Source organism: Triticum urartu, chromosome 5A (genome assembly GCF_056163025.1).
Source record: "Triticum urartu cultivar PI428250 chromosome 5A, HENAU_Tu73, whole genome shotgun sequence".
Taxonomy (NCBI): Eukaryota; Viridiplantae; Streptophyta; class Magnoliopsida; order Poales; family Poaceae; genus Triticum; species Triticum urartu.
Genome location: NC_141877.1, coordinates 561976493 through 561979970, shown reverse-complemented (window position 1 = coordinate 561979970; position 3478 = coordinate 561976493). Strand labels below are relative to the sequence as shown.

At 50.9% G+C, this 3478-nt stretch overlaps 1 long non-coding RNA gene across 1 annotated transcript; it reads left to right on the top strand.

Annotated features, from left to right (window-relative positions):
- Positions 1-1196: 1196 nt before the first annotated feature.
- On the top strand, positions 1197-2494 carry LOC125510561 (uncharacterized). The gene is made up of 2 exons (XR_015602692.1): positions 1197-1978; positions 2060-2494. It is a non-coding gene; the product is annotated as an uncharacterized LOC125510561 (long non-coding RNA).
- Positions 2495-3478: the final 984 nt, after the last annotated feature.

The window sequence follows — 3478 nt, the reverse complement described above, 5'->3', positions numbered from 1 at the left end:
CAAAAGGGACTCCATGGGATATTGTTCATCTCCACCGTCGACCCCCTCCAGCCTCCGCGAGCTACTGTTCATCCACCGTCGACCTCCTCCAGCCTCCATCTGCGACTGTTCATCCACGGGCTCTTGTTCACCCAGCCTCCACCGCGCGCTACTCCACCGGCTACTGTTCAACCAGCCCTCTCCACGGGCTCCTGTTCAACCACCCCTCCACGGGCTACTGTTCATCCTGCCCTCCACCGTCTACTATTCATCCTGCCCTCCACGGAGTGGTCCTGTTCATCCAGCCCTCCACGGGGTCCTGTTCATCCAGCCCCAACCAGCTCGATCGATCGGGGTCCTGTTCATCCAGAGGCAACACCACGGGGTCCTGTTCATCCACCCCCACCGGGAACTATTCATCCAACCCCCCTCCCCCTGCAACGCTCACAGTTCATCCAGAGGCAGCATCGATCGGCTTCAGTTAGCAGCAGTAGCGAAGGAATCGCTCGATCGGGTTCAGTTAACAGCCATCGATCGATCGCTCGGGTTCAGTAACGCGTAGCCTGTAGTGCAACCACTCGGGTTCAGTTAGAGCCCAACGCCTCGGTCGGGTTCAGTTAGAGCCAACGCCTCGCACACAGGCGCGTATGTGTACAAGAGAAACGCGCATCGCTCGGCCCCCGACCTCCCACCGTAACCGGGAACTCCCTAAAATTTTCCTCGCCCTCACTTCTACCACGGTTTTTTCCGTCATGGACGGCCCAAAGAATGTCATGCAGCTGCGTCTCCGACCCGCCCAGGACAAAAAGCCCATTTTCTGTCATGATTTTTTGTCATAGAAGTAGGAGCCCACCACATCTATGATGATACCAGGTTTTGTCACAATTATCGTCATAGAAGTGTCATATGTATGACAGGAAAAAAATTCGTTCGGCCCAAAATGTCACGGATGTGTCTTTTTTTTGAGTGAATACTTGTAGTTTTGGAGTTTTAATTGGACACGGAGAAAGACAGGGGCTTATAGTTTTGCCCCACAACCTTTTACCTCGAGGGTAATGTCAACAATAATAACTCATGCCCCCCTACATCCAATTATATATATATATATGGTAGGTCTATTATGATAACACCCTTAAGAGTTTTATTATGATAACACCCGTGCTTATTCTGCTAACACCTCCGCCCATCCCGTAACTACAAACTAACCATGCTAAACACCCGACCGAACTGCGTGGGTCAAAAAAAAGTCCTCCACCCCCCACCTTATCCCGTGGTCAAGCACCATCTCCCACTCCCGCACGACCTCCACCTCCCTTCCCACATCGTCGGGCAAACCCCCACCCCTGTGCCGCCGGCCCGCCCCCTCCCGCGCCGTAGCGCCGCCTCCCTCCTCCGTCGCGTCGCCTCCCTCCCCGCACTTCCTCTTCCTCCCGGCCGGGGTCACCACGCCTCCACTTCCTCCCAGCCGACGCCGCCGCGCCTCCTCTTCCACCCCGAATCGCCGCCACCCCCTGGATCCACTTCCTTCTTCCCCGCCCACCGACCGCCCCACCCTCCTCACCTTCTCCGGCGCCTGCTAGCCTCCCCTACCCCTCCGCCAACCTCATCCGCTAGATCTAGCAGCCCTTGCCCCCGCCCTCTGTCGTCGCGGTGACACCTCCTCTGCTACTCTGGTCGGATCCGCCAACGCCCCTGACTACCACTGCATCGCCGGATTCCGATGCCGTCCTGGACAACAGCCACTTCTCCCTCCTCCCCTTCATCCCCGGGCCGCCGGATCCGCGTCTCCGTCTATGTCGGGCCCTGCGTCAGCTAGCCGCCAGATCCGCCTCCCCGCCCTCCACCGACCACCATCCACCGAATCCGGTGAGCCAGGGGGAGGTTACCGGCGACTCTTGCCTCCCCATTCCTCCACCACCTCCCGATCCGGTGCTGCTCCTCGGTCCCGACGCAGCTACCTCCTCTTCTCTTGCGTGGATCCACTAGAAACATGCCCAATGCAAGATCATCCATCTCTTCCCTCACGGCCGACATCTTGCAGTTCGCTAATCTGATGTGTGGTGTTTGAATTTTTTTTCAGGCTTGCAGTTCACCAGTTTCCGCTAGGAGGACCACGACGACTCTTGATGCAGTCCTCAACCCTCCCTGGTGGTCGCTGCTGCACGGCTTTCTTTGATGCGGTTCATGTGAATTACAGTGCGGTTTGGAGCATGTTAGCATGCAGTGCAAAATGGTGAATTTTGTGTTTGAGGAGTTTATGTATAAAAATTGCAGGGGCTAATCTGGAAGAATTTTGTGGGGAGACATGTCTTCAGAATGCAGTTTGGAGTATCTGCACATGCAGTGCAAACGTTGCTTTTTGTGTTTGCGTATTTTTTTGTATAAAGATTACAGGGACTCGTTTGATTGCAGCGAAACATGACATGAGCATGCAGTTTCGACCATGTGGACATGCAGTGCAAAAATGGTGTTTTCCATGTTTGATGATTTTATGTATAAAAGTTATCTGGACTCATTTGAAAATTGTTTACCAAAGAAGTTCATTTTGAATTCTGTTGTGGCTCATTTCCCTCGACCATGTGGTTTGCTTCTTCGCATGTGTATAGCTCGCCAATGTGGAAACCCAAAACTCCAAACAGAAAAAAGAAAGAAGGAAATGAAGTGCAAAGATGTGTTAAATGAAAATGGTAGATAAACAACAAAAAAAGTAATGTCGTTCACTTGACCGTTTGATGCAGTGCAAAGATGTGTTAAATGAAAAATGGTAGAGAAACGACAAAAAAAGTAATGTCATTCCCTTGACCATTCGATGCAGTGCGGTTTTCTAATTGAAGCAGTGTGGTTTTCTAAACTGAAGCAGTGCGGTCGGGTGTCTGATGTTGTTCATCTTGTAAGTGACCATTTGATGCAGTGCGGTTTTCTAACTGAAGCAGTGCGGCCGGATGTCTGATGTTGTTCATCTTGTAAATGCAAAAAGAAAAAAATGTTACTGAAACGACAAATAAAGTAATGCGGTTTACTTCTCCATGCATTTGGGGTTCACTTACGCCCGATGTGAAGTCCTGTCCACTTCCTCGCATGAGAAAATTTACGTGTAAATAAAATAAATCAAGCAGTTCGCTTGCCCATCTGATGGGGTGCGGCTTCCTGTCTGAAGCAGTGCATTCTTTTGTCTGATGCAGTACACAAGTCGATTTGGGTGGCGCGAAAAACAGAGTTTCCGCATTTTGGTAAAATTGAAACTGCTCTTAAACCGTAAGGAATTAGAGAGAGTGTTCTACATGAAAAAGTTGCGTCTTGTCGATATCTTTCCATCGGCGTATAATTTGAATCATTTCGACGGCCGGTTTGTAAAAATTTCGCGAAAAAACAGCCGCTGCCTCTCGAAGTCAGCCGCACGATTTTCAAAATTAACTAAAATCCGTAAGGAATCTCAAAACCATTTCAACATATGAAAGTTGCACCTTGTCTGTAGCTTTCCAACGGCGTATCATATGTC